This window comes from Cololabis saira, chromosome 3, assembly GCF_033807715.1.
Source record: "Cololabis saira isolate AMF1-May2022 chromosome 3, fColSai1.1, whole genome shotgun sequence".
Taxonomy (NCBI): domain Eukaryota; kingdom Metazoa; phylum Chordata; class Actinopteri; order Beloniformes; family Belonidae; genus Cololabis; species Cololabis saira.
This window is the reverse complement of record NC_084589.1, coordinates 55723292-55745980: the sequence shown is the minus strand read 5'-3', so window position 1 is coordinate 55745980 and position 22689 is coordinate 55723292. Positions and strand designations below refer to the sequence as shown.

At 46.9% G+C, this 22689-nt stretch overlaps 1 long non-coding RNA gene and 1 pseudogene across 1 annotated transcript; one reads left to right on the top strand and one right to left on the bottom strand.

Annotated features, from left to right (window-relative positions):
- Positions 1-3555: 3555 nt before the first annotated feature.
- Positions 3556-5611, bottom strand: LOC133441208 (uncharacterized). Its single transcript, XR_009782413.1, has 3 exons — positions 5533-5611; positions 5212-5385; positions 3556-3646 (listed from the first exon to the last, which is right to left on the bottom strand). It is a non-coding gene; the product is annotated as an uncharacterized LOC133441208 (long non-coding RNA).
- A 3206-nt stretch (positions 5612-8817) lies between these two features.
- The window catches only part of LOC133440808 (electroneutral sodium bicarbonate exchanger 1-like), a 28817-nt pseudogene continuing 14945 nt past the window's right edge, over positions 8818-22689 (top strand).

Sequence of the window (22689 nt, the reverse complement as noted above, 5' to 3'; positions counted from 1 at the left end):
ACTCACCTGTCTCCACTTCACCTGTCTCCACCTCACCTGTCTCCACCTCACCTGTTCAACACTCACCTGTCTCCACCTCACCTGTCTCCACTTCACCTGTCTCCACCTCACCTGTCTCCACCTCACCTGTCTCCACCTCACCTGTCTCCACTTCACCTGTCTCCACCTCACCTGTCTCCACCTCACCTGTCTCCACTTCACCTGTCTCCACCTCACTTGTCTCCACCTCACCTGTCTCCACTTCACCTGTCTCCACCTCACCTGTTCAACACTCACCTGTCTCCACCTCACCTGTCTCCACCTCACCTGTTCAACACTCACCTGTCTCCACCTCACCTATTCAACACTCACCTGTCTCCACTTCACCTGTCTCCACCTCACCTGTTCAACACTCACCTGTCTCCACCTCACCTGTCTCCACCTCACCTGTCTCCACCTCACCTGTTCAACACTCACCTGTCTCCACCTCACCTGTTCAACACTCACCTGTCTCCACCTCACCTGTTCAACACTCACCTGTCTCCACCTCACCTGTTCAACACTCACCTGTCTCCACCTCACCTGTTCAACACTCACCTGTCTCCACCTCACCTGTTCAACACTCACCTGTCTCCACTTCACCTATTCAACACTCACCTGTCTCCACTTCACCTGTCTCCACCTCACCTGTCTCCACCTCACCTGTTCAACACTCACCTGTCTCCACCTCACCTGTTCAACACTCACCTGTCTCCACCTCACCTGTCTCCACTTCACCTGTCTCCACCTCACCTGTCTCCACCTCACCTGTCTCCACCTCACCTGTCTCCACCTCACCTGTTCAACACTCACCTGTCTCCACCTCACCTGTTCAACACTCACCTGTCTCCACCTCACCTGTCTCCACCTCACCTGTCTCCACCTCACCTGTCTCCACCTCACCTGTCTCCACCTCACCTGTTCAACACTCACCTGTCTCCACCTCACCTGTTCAACACTCACCTGTCTCCACCTCACCTGTCTCCACCTCACCTGTCTCCACCTCACCTGTCTCCACCTCACCTGTCTCCACTTCACCTGTCTCCACCTCACCTGTCTCCACCTCACCTGTCTCCACCTCACCTGTCTCCACCTCACCTGTCTCCACCTCACCTGTTCAACACTCACCTGTCTCCACCTCACCTGTTCAACACTCACCTGTCTCCACTTCACCTGTCTCCACCTCACCTGTCTCCACCTCACCTGTCTCCACCTCACCTGTTCAACACTCACCTGTCTCCACCTCACCTGTCTCCACCTCACCTGTTCAACACTCACCTGTCTCCACCTCACCTGTCTCCACTTCACCTGTCTCCACCTCACCTGTCTCCACCTCACCTGTCTCCACCTCACCTGTTCAACACTCACCTGTCTCCACCTCACCTGTCTCCACCTCACCTGTCTCCACCTCACCTGTCTCCACCTCACCTGTTCAACACTCACCTGTTCAACACTCACCTGTCTCCACCTCACCTGTCTCCACCTCACCTGTCTCCACCTCACCTGTTCAACACTCACCTGTCTCCACCTCACCTGTCTCCACTTCACCTGTCTCCACCTCACTTGTTCAACACTCACCTGTCTCCACCTCACCTGTCTCCACCTCACTTGTCTCCACCTCACCTGTTGAACACTCACCTGTCTCCACTTCACCTGTCTCCACCTCACCTGTCTCCACCTCACCTGTCTCCACCTCACCTGTCTCCACCTCACCTGTCTCCACCTCACCTGTCTCCACCTCACCTGTTCAACACTCACCTGTCTCCACCTCACCTGTTCAACACTCACCTGTCTCCACCTCACCTGTCTCCACTTCACCTGCCTCCACCTCACCTGCCTCTACCTCACCTGTCTCCACCTCACCTGTCTCCACCTCACCTGTCTCCACTTCACCTGTCTCCACTTCACCTGTCTCCACCTCACCTGTTCAACACTCACCTGTTCAACACTCACCTGTCTCCACCTCACCTGTCTCCACTTCACCTGTCTCCACCTCACCTGTCTCCACCTCACCTGTCTCCACCTCACCTGTTCAACACTCACCTGTCTCCACCTCACCTGTTCAACACTCACCTGTCTCCACCTCACCTGTCTCCACTTCACCTGCCTCCACCTCACCTGCCTCTACCTCACCTGTCTCCACTTCACCTGCCTCCACCTCACCTGTCTCCACCTCACCTGTTCAACACTCACCTGTCTCCACCTCACCTGTCTCCACCTCACCTGCCTCCACCTCACCTGTTCAACACTCACCTGTCTCCACCTCACCTGTCTCCACCTCACCTGTTCAACACTCACCTGTTCAACACTCACCTGTCTCCACTTCACCTGTTCAACACTCACCTGTCTCCACCTCACCTGTCTCCACCTCACCTGTTCAACACTCACCTGTCTCCACCTCACCTGTCTCCACCTCACCTGTCTCCACTTCACCTGTCTCCACCTCACCTGTTCAACACTCACCTGTTCAACACTCACCTGTCTCCACCTCACCTGTCTCCACCTCACCTGTCTCCACCTCACCTGTCTCCACCTCACCTGTTCAACACTCACCTGTTCAACACTCACCTGTCTCCACTTCACCTGTTCAACACTCACCTGTCTCCACCTCACCTGTCTCCACCTCACCTGTTCAACACTCACCTGTCTCCACCTCACCTGTCTCCACTTCACCTGTCTCCACCTCACCTGTCTCAACCTCACCTGTCTCCACCTCACCTGTCTCCACCTCACCTGTTCAACACTCACATAAACCTTAATAAATGTATAGGAGTGGCTCATAACCATAATTAACCATTAGTAAAGGCTTGCTGGACCCTTATTGTAAAGTGTAACACATTTATCCCTTAGCTAACACATTATTAATGCTTAACTGCCTCATAAGCATTACTTAACCATAATTAACCATTAGTAAATACTTTTCTGGACCCTTATTGTAAAGTGTAACACATTTATCCCTTAGGTAACACATTATTAATGCTTAACTGCCTCATAAGCATTACTTAACCATAATTAACCATTAGTAAATACTATTCTGGACCCTTATTGTAAAGTGTAACACATTTATCCCTTAGGTAACACATTATTAATGCTTAACAGCCTCATAAGCATTACTTAACCATAGTTAACCATTAGTAAATTAAGCAATCACACATAAAGAAGTTTACACTTTTTATTTAAAACAAAATAAAACAGATTTTAACAGATAACATTTGTTATATGTATACAACATATATATATATATATATATATATATATATATATATATATATATATATATATATATATATATATATATATATATATATATATACATACATCTGTGATAACAGATACGTAACAACAATTCTCACAGAGGAGATCTTTGAACAAACATTATTTAGTAACATAATACAATAACACAGTATGATAGGCTACCCTCTGTTTATCCTCCCTGGAAATGTCTGCTCCCTTTTGACATGATGAGCTATGAGTGGCACCAGTTCCCTCCTCCCCCTCTTCTCCACCAAGCGAAGCACCGCTTCCCTGGATGTCTTCGCCCTGGCCGCCTCCGCGTGCTTTGCACCCCCAGCATCCCGAACACCCACTTCCTCCGCTTCCAGCCCCCAGCCATCCTGCCCCTTCCATACTGTGTTTTGGGGAAAATGACAGAACAAGAAACAAGATTATTAACCTTGTGTCAGATACATTTATAATGTTAGCAGGAATAAAGTTGACAAATCTGATTAGACAAAGTAAAATGCAAGATTTCCATGGAATGGATGATTACTATAGCCAAATTTAAGAGTTTCTATAGGAATGATTCTGTCCCATTCTGTTTTTCATCACTATAAGCATGAACATTATAAATGATGGGCTGCTGTTTCAACTTGGCTTCTGTCGATCGGCAATCCAATCGTTTCACTGCGATTGAGAAGACAATCAACAATGTTTTTTTTTCTTGCCGATGTTATAAAACATACACACATGCTGCTACAGCTGTGTAGTGCCCCACCCATTGTGCTCTGGCTCAGCTGATCGACGCTCAGACAGCAGTTAGATCTTGCAGTTTTTAACTCTTTTTATACACACAAAGTACAGCCAAATACCAGGCTAAAAAATACAGTATAGATCTCCACATTAGGATGGTGGACCAGAGCATGTGAGGGAAACAGAGCAGGTGAGAATTTTCTTGCTCCTTGCTCACAGACCTGTCCAAAAAAGCAGCGTTGTACACTTAAACCCAAACCTGGCATCGTCAGATTCCAGTATCAGTTCTGTTTCAGGTCTCTACCCTCCCACAGTTTGAATAATAATTTAATCAATTACATACTTTTCGATAACAAACAGATCCAGCTAGAAAACAAGCTGGTTGTAGGTCAGGTATGGGTGGCCCTGGAGCTAAATTGGAGCGGGATGGAGCAGGAGCGCTGGTACAACTTTTAAAATAAAAATCTGCACCCTGCTCCCTGCTGGAGGCCGCATATTTGCACTTCGCCACCAACTTTTACTGTTGCGCTTGTATTTGGAGCCTTTTGCATCTTCAATTGGTAAATGTCTTTGACATAACATTTAAACTCTTCTTTCTAAACATATTTCTGATAATTGCACATGATTTTGTAATGTTTTACATCAAAATTCTGATCAAATTTTACATATTGAATCTTTGAATATACTAATTAATTTTTTCCACATTGGTGATGTGGTTATAAATAGTCTTGTTTCCAAACTCTAATGTTTCAAAAGGATTGTCTGGGGAAGTTCCGCCTCAATTTTGTAAAAATAAGCGGGTGTCTGGGTGGAAACGTTTTGTGAGTTTAAAAAAAAACAGTGTTGCAAAACCAACCAACAGTCTTTTAGGGTGGGCCTTTCGTTGCTAACATTGCTGACGTTTCTGGTAAGGTGTGTGCAAAGCAGAGCTAACCAATCATTGGTTGAGGATGAAAGACTAACACAGATTTTCATTTAATTTCATTTACTTGTTCTGCCCATGGAAACATTCAAATTGTACCAAAGGAAATAGCAAACAATTGCATCTTTATCCATGTTCAGAAAGGAGCAGGAAAAAGAAAACTCTTATTTAACCTGCCTATTTTACTTTTAACTTCCCCAGACATTCAAGTCTTGTCCAGTCTCGACCTGAACGTTGGGCATCACAAGACTAAGTCATAATTAGCAGCCTAACAATTTGTAGCAGTTAATATAAAAAGTTACCTTTCTTTTATGTCTGAAGTGACTCATCTATCACCACGAAATGCTCCTTCCCCCAATTCTCTGTCCTTCTCTATGATGCAGCCTCTCCATCGCTGTCACGCAGACCTCCCGTTGCTTTGCCATTCTTGAAAGGGTTCTTGAGGATGCAGCAATGTTGTCCATCATGAAATCAAGCTGGTGAATAATAATGATAATAATAATAATAATAATAATAATAATAATAATAATAATAATAATAATAATAATAATAATAATAATAATAACAACAATAATAATACTGACCAAAAAAGTTATCCCACAATGTTAGCCAAAGTTACCTACCATTCAAATCGGTCCACAGATCCACCATCTTTTTCTTCAGCTTCATTTTGTGATGGCACCGGTTGCACTTGACTTTCCATCTCAGTATTTTTTTCTTTTGGAGCCATTCAATTAGTTTGAGGTGTTTGTGTTTCTTTTGCCTTCTGTCAGCTCACTCAACTTGTTTGCTAACTTTAACACACTAAAATGAAACCCACTAAAGTGCTCCTAAAATGAAACGTGCAGCTTGGTAAATGGCTATCCTATTAAAATTACTGTCCGTCCTGCCAGAACATTCTGCTCCTCCTACAAGGCAGTTCCACCCAGGTTACACCGCGATAACTCCTGAGTTCTGGTGCGCGCTAATGCTGCGTTCATGACACCTCAGAACTCTGGGTTTCCCCATTGAAAACTCCCATTTCTGTCTTCAAAGCGTTCCAGACATTGACATTAGACATTGTTGTGTGATGTCAGAAAACTGATTCTCCAAGAAGACTCTGAATTTCCCGATTAGGAGCACCAATATTAGGCCTTAGTTAAAAGCCTTAGTTCCGAATTGGCCTGAACGCCGCACGCCGCACTTTTTTCTTTGCGCGCACTGACCGCGGCCCCATCTACAGAAGCGTCTCCAGATGGATGAGCTCGGAGTCTCACCTCCTCACAGGACCAGGATAACCACGCAGAAGGAAAAAGCGGAAAAGGGAAATTCATCTGGAAAACATGGTAAGATTAATCTAACTACGTTAAACTGTTAGCTCTTAATGTTAACTTTATGACACTTTTTTTGAAAAGTTCACAATTCGAGTTGTCATAACAAATACATCATTCTGACAAAATGTAAACTTTTCAAAAAGATGCTGCATATTTGACTCAGTAACACTTGAATAATGGAGAAGAAGAAGTTTACGTCGGTAAATTTGAAAGACTGACTTCTCAGTCATGTAACTGAAAGGGTGTGTGTAGAAGCTAATACACCTCGTGAAGGCTGACACTTTTTTAAACGAAAGACCCCAACTAAACACGGAGCGGGATGGATGAGACGTCACTGAAACTTGATGTGATGAAGCTCTGCTGCCCCTGCTAGTTTTGGGGGGGTCACCAGACATAAAACCTGTTTTCTCTGTATTTTGAAGGTAGAGGCTTAGATTTATTAGGAATTCGTCTGAAAAAAATTATAATAGGTAAGAATTACAGTACATAAAAAATATGTGGTTATAATGGGAGTCAATGGGGCAAATTTGGACATGAAGGTAAAGAGTGTAAGTTTTTTTAAATGAACAATCATTGTTCCAAAAATAATAATGCATCAAAATAAATGTTATCAATTATTGACATAGTCAATGCTGTAATATATTTCACTTTGAACCTAATTTTTGAAAATATTGCATATTTTGTGATTTTCCTATTGAAAAAATCAGGAGTTGTAAAAATAATGTTTAAAGATTATAATTAACTTTATATCTATGGCTAGGTCTGAAGTCGTTGAAAAGATTTTATGTGGTGAAAGTGAAAATAAATATGTATTACATTTTTATTGCACTTTTATGAGATGGTAGTCAATGAGGCTAATTTGGACTATGGGTAAAAAGTGTATATTAATTTTAAGGGATGCTTGAGGGTTAAAGAATGATGGGTGTGTACGCTGTGGGTGCGAAAGTTGTGTCATAGCTGTGTTTGTTGTTGTAGGTGTTTGTATACAATAAGCAATCAAACTGATGTAATCAACTATCAATCCTTGCATCCATAGCTTTGACATGTCTCAAGGAGGCTCAACAGTCCAGAAGAGAAGACAGTGATGATAAAGCGATGAGGGGATCTGAGATGCAGCATGACAGTGAAGACGACAGTGAGGATGACTCTGAATCCAGCTCTGAATCCAGCTCTGACAGGATAAGGAGAAAAAGGCGAAGAAAAGCAAACATCGCTCTCGCCTGCGGGGTATGTGGAACGTATTTCTTGGCTGGCTTGAGCTGTATGTGTCTGTTGTCCCTACAAGTAGATCAATCTCTCATGACAAGCTGACAGGGCTTGAAATTAACTTTTTGACTTACTAGCCAAGTGGCTAGTAGATGAAAAAAGTTATTAGCCAACCAGATTTTTTACTAGCCAAAACCAAAACGTTGCTTTACTTTTGTATTTCGACATCACTTGTATATAGCAGTCATCGTAGTACCATATTACATCAATCCTGTTTTTCTATACGCTACAATTATCATTCAGTAGTGTACTACTATACTATTGGTGGAAAATGAGATTGCATGATGTGTTCTTGTATAATTTAATTTCAGTAGTTGCCTACTTAATTGTAAATCTAACATTTATGGAGGAATATATAGCATTACACCTTCAAAGTAACACTTTGATCCTGTCCTGTCTGTATATTCTATAATGCAGCAGGTGTATTGTATAAATAATGTGTTTATTCTGGGCTGGATAAAAATGTCCAAATGAGAACGAACAAGTGAATTTAAAAACAAGCAGCCTTTTTATTATTAGCTCGAAAGTGTCTTATTAAGACTACAACAACCAACCTAGCCTGTCTTAAGACAACCACAAGACAACAGCTAAACCATTTAAGGAACTATACAGTGTGCCCCCTGCTGGTCAAACTGAGACATTGCATTGGTCCATTTTCTCCAGTTGTTCTTCAGAGTGTTTACTATTCATTCTTCAGAGTCAGACTCAGACGGTTCACCCGGAGTTGACATCAAGAATAAAAAATAAAAAGGTGCGATGGTGCGCACAGTATTGGGAATCTCAATTTGATTTATAAATGGCACAACAGTTGGGAATCTCGATTTTTCTAACTAGCCAAGTGGCAAGAAAATCTGTCTCGCCACTTGAGGAATTTGGGTCGCAAATGGCAAGTGGCGAGTGCTAAATTCAAGCCCTGCACGCTGATAGAGGGATGTACCAGAAGGACCAGTACGGTCCAAATGAATGTTCATTTCCAAAAATGATTCACCCCAAATGTGTCCATTTTTATTTAGCATTTTCCCCTCTTTTTCTCCCAATTTAGCCTTGATAATTCCCTGTGTGTGTCATGGTGTTTCCATGTACCTTGGTGAAGTTGTGCCAGAAAATCCTTCTACACTGTGTTGAGGTGTCACATATGGGATTAGTGTGTCTCGCGGCACATTGAACATTAACAGTAAAATACAATGATTTGTTTTTTTCTTCTCATCAATCTCATGATTCAAATGATACATTCCTTCTTGTTCTTGTGTGTTTATATTAGTTGGAGGACCAGGTGATGTGGTGAAGCGGTACAAGGAAGTCCTTGCCATTTTCCAGACGGGGAAGAATATGGCCAAATCCTTCGAGAAGTATGGAGTAGACAGACTTACTATTGTGAGGACTGCAGCGATTGCCGAGCTTGCAATAGCTGCTCCAGAAGAATATGATCAGGTGGAGAAGGGGGAGACGGTGGCAGACTTTGCTAAAAGATGCAAGGAGGTTATAAAGGCCACTGAAGTCATTTCTGCTACAATACATAAAATGAAGGATGATGAAATTATGCCAGCCTATAATACTGTGTTATTGTATTATGTTACTAAATAATGTTTGTTCAAAGCTCTCTGTGTGAATTGTTGTTACGTATATGTTATCACAGATGTGTATATATATATATGATGTATACATATAACAAATGTTATCTGTTAAAATCTGTTTTATTTTGTTTTAAATAAAAAGTGTAAACTTCTTTATATGTCATTTCTTAATTTACTAATGGTTAACTATGGTCAAGTAATGCTTATGAGGCAGTTAAGCATTAATAATGTGTTACCTAAGGGATAAATGTGTTACACTTTACAATAAGGGTCCAGAATAGTATTTACTAATGGTTAATTATGGTTAAGTAATGCTTATGAGGCAGTTAAGCATTAATAATGTGTTACCTAAGGGATAAATGTGTTACACTTTACAATAAGGGTCCAGCAAGCCTTTACTAATGGTGAATTATGGTTAAGTAATGCTTATGAGGCAGTTAAGCATTAATAATGTGTTACCTAAGGGATAAATGTGTTACACTTTACAATAAGGGTCCAGCAAGCCTTTACTAATGGTTAATTATGGTTAAGTAATGCTTATGAGGCAGTTAAGCATTAATAATGTGTTACCTAAGGGATAAATGTGTTACACTTTACAATAAGGGTCCAGCAAGCCTTTACTAATGGTTAAGTAATGGTTATGAGCCACTCCTATACATTTATTAAGGTTTATGTCAGGTTACCGTTCATAAGGTCAGGTAAGCTACCTGATAACATACACAGCACCATTAGGAAATGATTACTTAAGACTCTAAATAGTTGTTTAATAATGCCCATCCAGTAAACATGTACACCATTAGTGAATGATTAGTAGATGTATTAGGTAGCTGTTACTTAATGCATATTCACTCCAAATAAACACCATTAGTAAATGATTACTAGGGACATTATTAACGTTTTACTTATGTATTAACTAATGTATTACTTAATACTAAGTAACGCATACATAAGGATAAATAATTACATCATGTAACATTTATTAATGCTTACTTATGTATTCATTAAATCTGAGCAGGAGGCATTAATTAACTGTTTATTAATGCATTAACTAATATGCTAATTAATGTTAAGTAATACATAATAATGGTTATTTAACTATTATTACACTGTTAATTAATGCTTAATAATGCATTAACTAACTGTTTATTAATGCATTAACTAATATGCTAATTAATGTTAAGTAATACATAATAATGGTTATTTAACTATTATTAAACTCTTAATTAATGCTTAATAATGCATTAACTAACGTTAATTAAGGGACCCTTATTGTAAAGTGTTACCCAAAAACGTCATCAACTTGAATTTATCATTTTTACCGTGAGATACAAATTCTTACCGTGGGGAATTTTTTTGACGGTTGCGGCTAAAGTTAGCCCGTTCTAGTAAACTAGTAACTTAAACAAGTTAAGATTAAAGTTAGCAAACTCTAATAAACTAGGAATGTAAACATGTTATGGCTAACGTTAGCCGGCTCTGGTAAACTGGTTCTGTACGCTAACCCTGCTAACCTGTCCGCAGGGCTGCTAGCGTCACCCCAGTCTTATGCTAACCCCACTAACCTGTCTGTAGGGCTGCTAGCATCGCCCTAGTCGTATGCTAACCCTGCTAGCCTGTCTGTAGGGCTGCTAGCGTCGCCCTTGTCATATGCTAACCCCGCTATACTGTCCGCAGGGCTGCTAGCGTCGCCCCAGTCTTATGCTAAACTCGCTAACCTGTCTGCAGGGCTGCTAGCGTCGCCCCAGTCTTATGCTAAACTCGCTAACCTGTCTGCAGGGCTGCTAGCGTCGCCCCAGTCGTATGCTAACCCCGACCCGCTAACCTGTCTGCAGGGCTGCTAGCGTCGCCCCAGTCGTATGCTAACCCCGACCCGCTAACCTGTCTGCAGGGCTGCTAGCGTCGCCCCAGTCGTATGCTAACCCTGCTAACCTGTCCGCAGGTCTGCTAGCGTCGCCCCAGTCGTATGCTAACAACGCTAACCTGTCCGCAGGGCTGCTAGCGTCGCCCCAGTCGTATGCTAAACCTGCTAACCTGTCTGCAGGTCTGCTAGCGTCGCCCCAGTCGTGTGCTAACCCTGCTAACCTGTCTGCAGCGCTGCTAGAGTCGCCCCAGTTGTATGCTAACCCTGCTAACCTGTCTGCAGGGCTGCTAGCATCGTCCCAGTCATATGCTAACCCCGCTAACCTGTCTGCAGGGCTGCTAGCGTCGCCCCAGTCGTATGCTAACCCCGCTAACCTGTCTGCAGGGCTGCTAGCGTCGCCCCAGTCGTATGCTAACCCTACTAACCTGTCTGCAGGGCGGCTAGCGTCGCCCCAGTCGTATGCTAACCCCGCTAACCTGTCTGCAGGGCTGCTAGCGTCGCCCCAGTCGTATGCTAACCCCGCTAACCTGTCTGCAGGTCTGCTAGCGTCGCCCCAGTCGTGTGCTAACCCTGCTAACCTGTCTGCAGCGCTGCTAGAGTCGCCCCTGTTGTATGCTAACCCTGCTAACCTGTCTGCAGGGCTGCTAGCATCGTCCCAGTCATATGCTAACCCCGCTAACCTGTCTGCAGGGCTGCTAGCGTCGCCCCAGTCGTATGCTAACCCCGCTAACCTGTCTGCAGGGCTGCTAGCGTCGCCCCAGTCGTATGCTAACCCTACTAACCTGTCTGCAGGGCTGCTAGTGTCGCCCCAGTCGTATGCTAACCCTGCTAACCTGTCTGCAGGGCTGCTAGCGTCGCCCCAGTCGTATGCTAACCCCGCTAACCTGTCTGCAGGGCTGCTAGCGTCGCCCCAGTCGTATGCTAACCCCGCTAACCTGTCTGCAGGTCTGCTAGCGTCGCCCCAGTCGGCCCCCGGGAACCTGGACAGCAAACACGATGGTCGTGCTAACGGCGGCAGCCGCGAGAACAGCAGCGTCGACTTCAGCAAGGTAACGTACTGGTTCACTCAGCAAGGTAACGGGGAGGTACCTGAAACCTGACACCTGGCACGTGTCCCCAGGTGGACATGTCCTTCAAGAGGAAGATCCCCCCAGTGTGTGTGTGTGTAGGTGTGTATAAGTGTGTGTGTGTGTGTGTGTGTATAAGTGTGTGTGTGTGTGTATAAGTGTGTGTGTAGGTGTGTATAAGTGTGTGTGTGTGTGGATCAATGACGAATGAGGATTTTCAACAGGTCAATTTTTTGAGTTTCTTGTCAAGATGAATTGGCATTAGCCTTAAAAAAGGTCATGTGGTCCAACCATGATTCATATTAAAATAAATTCATTTCCTTAACATCTTGACATATTTTATAAGTTTTCAGTATTATACAACAATGGTTGTTTTTTTAACGATATTTCATAAAATGGACGTCATCAGTCAAACTTTGTTTGTATATTATGATGGAAATATAAATAAAAATGTGTTGCAATCTTACACACTACAAGACACTTTGGAAATCCTGCCAGATAGAAGAAGATTGATTTAAAACATTAAGAGTGATTTGAAAAAAAAGTTTTCAAAACCAGAGTCATGATCGGACGGTCGCAGCACGTGACATTTAGACGCTTAAAACAACAACAAAATCCCAAATAACTAGTATTTTTTGTAAAATTCAAGTGAGTCCATATGTGGGACAGTTAGGTCATTTATATGGTATTTTCTTATCAATTTAAACCTTTTTTGAATTGAAAAAAAATCTGTTTTTTAGAAAATATAGGTGTCACGTCATAGACCCGTGTGTGTTAGTGTGTATATATGTGTGTGTGTGTGTGTGTGTGTGTGTGTGTGTGTGTGTGTGTGTGTGTGTGTGTGTGTGTGTGTGTACGTGTGTGTGTGTGTGTGTATATACAGGTGTGTATAAGTGTGTGTGTGTGTCCAGGTGGACATGTCCTTCATGAGGAAGATCCCCCCCGGGTGTGTGTGTATTAGTGTGTATATAAGTGTGTATTTCCCCCCAGGTGGACATGTCCTTCATGAGGAAGATCCCCCCCGGGTGTGTGTGTATTAGTGTGTATATAAGTGTGTATTTCCCCCCAGGTGGACATGTCCTTCATGAGGAAGACCCCCCCCGTGTGTGTGTGTGTATAAGTGTGTATATACGTGTATATGTCCCCCCCAGGTGGACATGTCCTTCATGAGGAAGATCCCCCCCGGGGCCGAGGCGTCCAACGTCCTGGTTGGTGAGGTGGATTTCCTGCAGCAGCCGATCATCGCCTTCATCCGTCTGGCCCCGGCGGTGCTGCTGACGGGGCTGACGGAGGTCCCGGTTCCTACCAGGTACTGGTTCTTATACACACACGCACGCACGCACGCACGCACGCACGCACGCACGCACGCACGCACGCACGCACGCACGCACGCACGCACACAGACACACACACACACACACACACACACACACACACACACACACACACACACACACACACACACACACACACACACACACACCAGGTACTGGTTCATACACACACACACACACACACACACCTGGTCCCCACCAGGTGTACCGGCTTATACACACACTCACACCAGGTACCAGGACATATACCCACATGTATGTGTGTATGCATATCTATATATATATATATATATATATATATATATATATATATATATATATATATATATAGATACAGTATACACACACACATACACACGTCTGGGGGGGGGTTTGTCCAGTAATTTCCCAGCATGCCTCAGTGCTGACCCGGGTCTCCAGTAATTTCCCAGCATGCCTCAGTGCTGACCCGGGTTTCCCCCCAGGTTCCTGTTCCTGCTGCTCGGCCCCCTGGGAAAAGGACCGCAGTACCACGAGATCGGCCGCTCCATCGCCACGCTGATGTCGGACGAGGTGAGGGGGGGGGGGGACCGGGACCGGAGGGGGGCGGGACCGGAGGGGGGGGTGATCCACTAGAGACTGGGGACTGGAGACTCCCAACTAGCGATTGGGGACTCCCCAATGGGGATTCGAGACTGGGGACTCCTCACTGAATAGAATAGAATAGAATCCTTTATTGTCACTGTAAACATTGTTTCCAACATCACTGAGTAAATCTGTTTAGCAGCTCCACACGACAGCAGAACTCAGCAAGAATCAACACACAGAAACAACAAGAATAATAGATAAATAAAATCACGTGTACAAAATTGTAATAAAAAGAATGACGGTACATGTAGTGCAAGACAAGAGATAAATACTTTCTAAAAAGTGGTTCAGTGTGTCGGGGAGGGTGCAGTCCGACGGGAGTGTCGTGTGGTGCTGGTGTTGTAGCCGGTCAGGATCTTAATCCCCCGCCACAGGCCTCTAGAGATGTTGGTGTTAAAGTGGAAGCCTCTACAGTTGGTGTTAAAGTGGAAGCCTCTACAGTTGTTGGTGTTAAAGTGGAAGCCTCTAGAGATGTTGGTGTTAAAGTGGAAGCCTCTAGAGATGTTGGTGTTAAAGTGGAAGCCTCTAGAGTTGTTGGTGTTAAAGTGGAAGCCTCTAGAGTTGTTGGTGTTAAAGTGGAAGCCTCTACAGTTGTTGGTGTTAAAGTGGAAGCCTCTAGAGATGTTGGTGTTAAAGTGGAAGCCTCTACAGTTGGTGTTAAAGTGGAAGCCTCTAGAGATGTTGGTGTTAAAGTGGAAGCATCTAGAGTTGTTGGTGTTAAAGTGGAAGCCTCTAGAGTTGTTGGTGTTAAAGTGGAAGCCTCTAGAGATGTTGGTGTTAAAGTGGAAGCCTCTAGAGTTGTTGGTGTTAAAGTGGAAGCCTCTAGAGTTGTTGGTGTTAAAGTGGAAGCCTCTAGAGATGTTGGTGTTAAAGTGGAAGACTCTAGAGATGTTGGTGTTAAAGTGGAAGCCTCTACAGTTGTTGGTGTTAAAGTGGAAGCCTCTACAGTTGTTGGTGTTAAAGTGGAAGCCTCTACAGTTGTTGGTGTTAAAGTGGAAGCCTCTAGAGATGTTGGTGTTAAAGTGGAAGCCTCTAGAGATGTTGGTGTTAAAGTGGAAGACTCTAGAGATGTTGGTGTTAAAGTGGAAGCCTCTAGAGTTGTTGGTGTTAAAGTGGAAGCCTCTAGAGTTGTTGGTGTTAAAGTGGAAACCTCTAGAGATGTTGGTGTTAAAGTGGAAGCCTCTAGAGATGTTGGTGTTAAAGTGGAAGCCTCTAGAGTTGTTGGTGTTAAAGTGGAAGCCTCTAGAGTTGTTGGTGTTAAAGTGGAAGCCTCTACAGTTGTTGGTGTTAAAGTGGAAGCCTCTAGAGTTGTTGGTGTTAAAGTGGAAGCCTCTAGAGATGTTGGTGTTAAAGTGGAAGCCTCTAGAGATGTTGGTGTTAAAGTGGAAGCCTCTAGAGATGTTGGTGTTAAAGTGGAAGCCTCTAGAGATGTTGGTGTTAAAGTGGAAGCCTCTAGAGATGTTGGTGTTAAAGTGGAAGCCTCTAAAGATGTTGGTGTTAAAGTGGAAGCCTCTACAGTTGTTGGTGTTAAAGTGGAAGCCTCTACAGTTGTTGGTGTTAAAGTGGAAGCCTCTAGAGATGTTGGTGTTAAAGTGGAAGCCTCTAGAGATGTTGGTGTTAAAGTGGAAGCCTCTAGAGATGTTGGTGTTAAAGTGGAAGCCTCTAGAGTTGTTGGTGTTAAAGTGGAAGCCTCTACAGTTGTTGGTGTTAAAGTGGAAGCCTCTAGAGATGTTGGTGTTAAAGTGGAAGCCTCTAAAGATGTTGGTGTTAAAGTGGAAGCCTCTAGAGATGTTGTTGGTGTTAAAGTGGAAGCCTCTAGAGTTGTTGGTGTTAAAGTGGAAGCCTCTAGAGATGTTGGTGTTAAAGTGGAAGCCTCTACAGTTGTTGGTGTTAAAGTGGAAGCCTCTAGAGATGTTGGTGTTAAAGTGGAAGCCTCTAGAGATGTTGGTGTTAAAGTGGAAGCCTCTACAGTTGTTGGTGTTAAAGTGGAAGCCTCTAGAGATGTTGGTGTTAAAGTGGAAGCCTCTACAGTTGTTGGTGTTAAAGTGGAAGACTCTAGAGATGTTGGTGTTAAAGTGGAAGCCTCTAGAGATGTTGGTGTTAAAGTGGAAGCCTCTAGAGATGTTGGTGTTAAAGTGGAAGCCTCTAGAGTTGTTGGTGTTAAAGTGGAAGCCTCTAGAGATGTTGGTGTTAAAGTGGAAGCCTCTAGAGATGTTGGTGTTAAAGTGGAAGCCTCTAGAGATGTTGGTGTTAAAGTGGAAGCCTCTACAGTTGTTGGTGTTAAAGTGGAAGCCTCTACAGTTGGTGTTAAAGTGGAAGCCTCTACAGTTGGTGTTAAAGTGGAAGCCTCTACAGTTGGTGTTAAAGTGGAAGCCTCTAGAGATGTTGGTGTTAAAGTGGAAGCCTCTAGAGTTGTTGGTGTTAAAGTGGAAGCCTCTAGAGTTGTTGGTGTTAAAGTGGAAGCCTCTAGAGATGTTGGTGTTAAAGTGGAAGCCTCTAGAGATGTTGGTGTTAAAGTGGAAGCCTCTACAGTTGTTGGTGTTAAAGTGGAAGCCTCTACAGTTGTTGGTGTTAAAGTGGAAGCCTCTAGAGATGTTGGTGTTAAAGTGGAAGCCCCTCCCCTCGCCCTTGAGCCATGGCTTCTGGTTGGGGAACACTTTACCCGCTTTAGTCTCTGTCACAGTGTCGGTGCAGAAACGTATATAGTCCAGTACTGCGGCTGTGTGAAGCCTGAAGTATGGTTCTGCGTCAAAACGACGTCGTGCCTACGACGTCGTGCCTACGCCGTCACCGTGACGCCGTCACCGTGACGCCGTCGCCGTGACGCCGTCACCGTGCCTACGCTGTCGCCGTGACGTTGTCGCCGTGACGCTGTCGCCGTGACGCCGTCGTGAACCTTCGGACTTCTCCGTCACTCCATTTGTCCGCGGTGCAGTACCCCCCCGCGAGCGCTAATTCACAATCTTTTCCTGATTGGTTTATCCAACTTTTTCCGGTCACAGTGAATCAAAGAGATGAGAACAACTATTGTGCAAAAAAATCAAAACAAAAAAAATCACACATACACGAAGAAAAGAGGCTGTAAGTTCACGACTGCTTCAAACCGGAAACCGGAAATGCGTTGCTACCAAGTGAACCAATCACAGCCTTTCGTCTGCGTTTGGTCTGCGTTGCGGGTCTGCGTTTGTTGTTGGTGGGGACTGGGGACTCCCCACTAGGGTCTCTGGACCGGGGCCCCCCCTAGGATCGGTTCTCACCTGCCCCCCCCCCCCCCCACGGGGACTCCCCCCAGGTCTTCCACGACGTGGCCTACAAGGCCAAGGACCGGCTGGACCTGCTGTCGGGCATCGACGAGTTCCTGGACCAGGTGACGGTCCTTCCCCCCGGGGAGTGGGACCCGAGCATCCGGATCGACCCGCCCAAGAGCGTCCCGTCCCAGGTGAGAGTCCCCGCTAACCGCTAATCCCCCCGCTAACCGCCCCGCTAACCGCTAACCTCCCCGCTAACCGCTAACCTCCCCGCTAACCGCTAACCTCCCCACTAAGCGCTAACCTCCCCGCTAACCTCACTGCTAACCGCTAACCTCACCGCTAACCGCTAACCTCCCCGCTAACCGCTAACCTCCCCGCTAACCACTAACCTCCCCACTAAGTGCTAACCTCCCCGCTAACTGCTAACCTCCCCGCTAACTGCTAACCTCCCCGCTAACCTCCCCACTAACCGCTAACCTCCCCGCTAACCTCACCGCTAACCGCTAACCTCCCCGCTAACCGCTAACCTCCCTGCTAACCGCTAACCTCCCTGCTAACCTCCCCGCTAACCGCTAACCTCCCCACTAAGCGCTAACCTCCCCGCTAACTGCTAACCTCCCCGCTAACCGCTAACCTCCCCGCTAATCTCCCCGCTTACCTCACCGCTAACCGCTAACCTCCCCGCTAACCCGCTAACCTCCCTGCTAACCGCTAACCTCCCTGCTAACCCGCTAACCTCCCTGCTAACCGCTAACCTCCCCGCTAACTGCTAACCTCCCCGCTAACCGCTAACCTCCCCGCTAACCGCTAACCTCCCTGCTAACCTCCCTGCTAACCGCTAACCTCACCGCTAACCCCCGCTAACCTCCCTGCTAACCGCTAACCTCACCGCTAACCGCTAACCTCCCCGCTAACCCGCTAACCTCCCTGCTAACCCGCTAACCTCCCTGCTAACTGCTAACCTCCCCGCTAACCCGCTAACCTCCCTGCTAACCTCCCCGCTAACTGCTAACCTCCCCGCTAACCGCTAACCTTCCCGCTAACCGCTAACCTCACCGCTAATCCCCCGCTAACCACTAACCTCCCCGCTAACCGCTAACCTCCCCACTAAGCGCTAACCTCCCCGCTAACTGCTAACCTCTCCGCTAACCGCTAACAGCTAACCTCCCCGCTAACCGCTAACCTCACCGCTAACCCCCGCTAACCTCCCCGCTAACCGCTAAACTCCCTGCTAACCGCTAACCTCCCCGCTAACCGCTAACCTCCCTGCTAACCGCTAACCTCCCCGCTAACCTGCTAACCTCCCTGCTAACCCGCTAACCTCCCTGCTAACCGCTAACCTCCCCGCTAACCCGCTAACCTCCCTGCTAACCCGCTAACCTCCCTGCTAACTGCTAACCTCCCCGCTAACCTCCCTGCTAACCTCCCCGCTAACCGCTAAACTCCCTGCTAACCGCTAACCTCACCGCTAACCCCCGCTAACCTCCCCGCTAACCGCTAAACTCCCTGCTAACCGCTAACCTCCCCGCTAACCGCTAACCTCCCTGCTAACCGCTAACCTCCCCGCTAACCTGCTAACCTCCCTGCTAACCCGCTAACCTCCCTGCTAACCGCTAACCTCCCCGCTAACCCGCTAACCTCCCTGCTAACCCGCTAACCTCCCTGCTAACTGCTAACCTCCCCGCTAACCTCCCTGCTAACCTCCCCGCTAACCGCTAAACTCCCTGCTAACCGCTAACCTCCCCGCTAACCGCTAACCTCACCGCTAACCCCCCGCTAACCGCTAACCTCCCTGCTAACCGCTAACCTCCCCGCTAACCCGCTAACCTCCCTGCTAACCCGCTAACCTCCCTGCTAACTGCTAACCTCCCCGCTAACCTCCCTGCTAACCTCCCCGCTAACCGCTAAACTCCCTGCTAACCGCTAACCTCCCCGCTAACCGCTAACCTCACCGCTAACCCCCCGCTAACCTCCCCGCTAACCGCTAACCTCCCTGCTAACCGCTAACCTCCCCGCTAACCCGCTAACCTCCCTGCTAACCCGCTAACCTCCCTGCTAACTGCTAACCTCCCCGCTAACCTCCCTGCTAACCTCCCCGCTAACCGCTAACCTCCCTGCTAACCCCCCGGGGAGTGTGACGCATCGACCCGCCAAAGAGCGTCCCGTCTCAGGTAAGAGCTAACCGCTCCCGGGTCAGAGGTTAACGTCCCCGGGTCTGGTGGGGTCAGATGTCAGATGTTAACGTCCCCCCTCTCCACAGGAGAAGAGGAAGCTGCCGCCGCCCCCCAACGGCTCCGCCCCCGGAGGGGAGGCGGGGCAGGAGGCCGGGCATGACCCCGGACCGGAGCTGCAGAGGACTGGCAGGTGAGTCCAGATTCTGGTTCTGGTTATCAGAATCAGAATCAGGTTTATTAAGTCAGCTTAGAAAACTGTTTTTGTTGTGAACTTCGCTCAGAGCTGCCTCTCAGCCAACGTCCTTGATGTTATCAGACGGCTCGGTCAGTTCTGAAACAGGTCCACAGATGTTCCTGAGAGGGGAGGGCTAGTGGGGGCAGAGCCACCTTGTTTACATTCCACCAGGGAGATTGTGACCAGAGCGATCGGCCAAACCGCCCTGTCAAGGCCAGATTATAGAATCAACAATTATATTGAAAACAGACAGACTCAGTAATTTTCCGTCCGCCTTCAGTCTCTGGTTCATCAATGGCGACTCCAATCAGATGAATTTGTGATCAATTCCCGCCAAGCCGAGCTTCCAACTTCTCCAAGGTCTTCTCCATCTTGTCAATGAGCTCAAAGACGCCGCCAGCCTGTGATTCTGTTCAAGAATCACATCCAGCTTACGGCTTTGCTCCCCCAGCGTTAAAGTCTGAGTGTTGATCACCTTGCTTGATCCTTCAGCCACGTCCGGCAGCTCTGAAAGAGCCAGAACAGCTGTCGACGACTTACGCGTTTGTCGGTAGACCAGGAATCCCCCTCCTCCGATTAGGAGAAATCCTGCTATCATTAATCCAATTATGAAGCATCTTCAACGTCCTCGACAGACAGAATCACCAAACACAACGGTTTCCAGTGTTTCCAGGAATCCATTGTGTATCCAGTAAAAAACCTCCCATCGGGGCAGGAGGGCTCCCTTACCCGCTGACTTCTTGTTGCAAAAATGTGGTCAATTGTGCTGAGAGACTTTTTTCTCAAAACTTCGACTTTTTCTCAAAATTTCGACTTTTTTCTCAAAATGTCAACTTTTTTCTCGACTTTTTTCTCAAGATTTCGACTTTTTTCTCAAAATTTCGACTTTTTTCTCAAAATTTCGACTTTTTTCTCAACTCTTTTCTCAACATTTCGACTTTTTTCTCAAAATTCCGACTTTTTTCTCAAAATGTCAACTTTTTCTCAACTTTTTTCTTTTTCTTTTTATGAAGCATCTTCAACGTCCTCGACAGACAGAATCACCAAACACAACGGTTTCCAATGTTTCCAGGAATCCATTGTGTTTCCAGCAAAAAATGTCCCATCGGGGCAGGAGGGCTCCCTTACCCCCTGACTTCTGGTTGTGCTGAGAGACCAGTTAATCAATTCCATGATTGTAGAGTTTGGGAGGAGTGAAAAGAAGAGACTCTGAAGACGAGACAGGACAAAAGCAGCAGCAGGGCAGATAGATAGAGCAGAAAAAGCGTCCGCCTTCGTCGAGAGCCGGAAGAAGAGAGGTTCTGTTCTGGTTCTGTTTTGGTTCTGGTTCTGGTTTGGTCTGGTTCTGGTTCTGACCGGTTGTTCTGGTTCTGTTCCAGGTTCTTCTGGGGTCTGGTTCTGGTTCTGACTGGTTCTGGTTCTGTTGCAGGTTCTTCGGGGGTCTGGTCCAGGACGTGCGGAGGAAGACTCCGTTCCTGCTGAGCGACGTCCGCGACGGCGTCAGCCTGCAGTGTTTGGCGTCGGTGCTGTTCCTGTACTGCGCCTGCATGTCGCCCGTCATCACCTTCGGAGGCCTGCTGGGGGAGGCCACCCGGGGCAACATCGTAAGAGGGGGGGGCCACCCGGGGCAACATCGTAAGAGGGGGGGGCCACCCGGGGCAACATCGTAAGAGGGGGGGGCCACCCGGGGAAACATCGTAGGTGGGGGGGGCCACCCGGGGAAACATCGTAAGAGGGGGGGCGACCCGGGGCAACATCGTAGGTGGGGAAGCCACCCGGGGCAACATAGTGAGACCTGGGGGGGCCACCCGGGGCAACATCGTAGGTGGGGGGGCCACCCGGGGCAACATCGCAAGAGAGGGGGCGACCCGGGGCAACATCGTAAGAGAGGGGGCGACCCGGGGCAACATCGTAGGTGGGGGGGCCACCCGGGGCAACATCGCAAGAGAGGGGGCGACCCGGGGCAACATCGTAGGTGGGGGGGCGACCCGGGGCAACATCGTAAGACCTGGGGGGGCCACCCGGGGCAACATCGTAGGTGGGGGGTGGGGGACGGGGTTGTGTGCTGCTCGATTCAAATCTGAGCTTCAAAAAACACATCAAGAAGAACAAAAACTATTAAATACTTTAGGAAGATTAGATCGACTCTGTTAAGATGTTTTTACATGATTTCATCTTCTCACACCTTACTGTATCACCTGCTGGGGACAGGCTAGGCTAGTGCTAGGCTAGGCTAGTGCTAGGCTAGTGATAGGCTATTGCTAGGCTAGTGCTAGGCTAGTGCTGGGCTAGTGCTAGGCTAGGCTAGTGCTAGGCTATGCTAGTGCTAGTCTAGGCTAGTGCTAGGCTAGTACTAAGCTAGGCTAGTGCTAGGCTAGTGCTAGGCTAGGCTAGTGCTAGGCTAGGCTAGTGCTAGGCTGGGATAGTGCTAGGCTAGTGCTAATCTAGACTAGTGCTAGACTAAGCTAGGCTAGGCTAGTCAAACAACAGTTGGGCCTTTAGAATCCCCTGACAGGTTCCAGGTTCCACCACTGGGATTTATTACAGAAGCACAATCTACTAACTTTTGAACATTTTAGAATATTTTAAAATCTATGTACAGTTTCCACCTGTTTGAGCGAGTTTGTCTGTTAGCTTGGCTCGTACGGTCCACTAGCATAGCTTTCGCTATTCAGCATCTGGACCGGCAGCTTCTCTGGTAAAGCTGTAAGCAATGGAACAGCTAGCATAAGGCTAACTCTGGCACAATGTTTACATTTATGTTTTTAATCCCCCCCCCCCCAGAGTGCCATCGAGTCCCTGCTGGGGGCGTCCCTCACCGGCGTCACCTACTCTCTCTTCTCCGGCCAGCCGCTCACCATCCTGGGCAGCACCGGCCCGGTTCTGGTCTTCGAGAAGATCCTGTTCCGCTTCTGCAGGTCAGTGACGCCAACAGTAAGTTTTATCAGAATTTAGAATCATCATCAGCATAGACAGATACAGCTGCATATCATCAGCGTAGTGATGAACACTGATGCTGGTTCTGGATTAAACTTCCCAATGGCTGCAGGTATGAACTGAACAAGATTGGACCTAGAA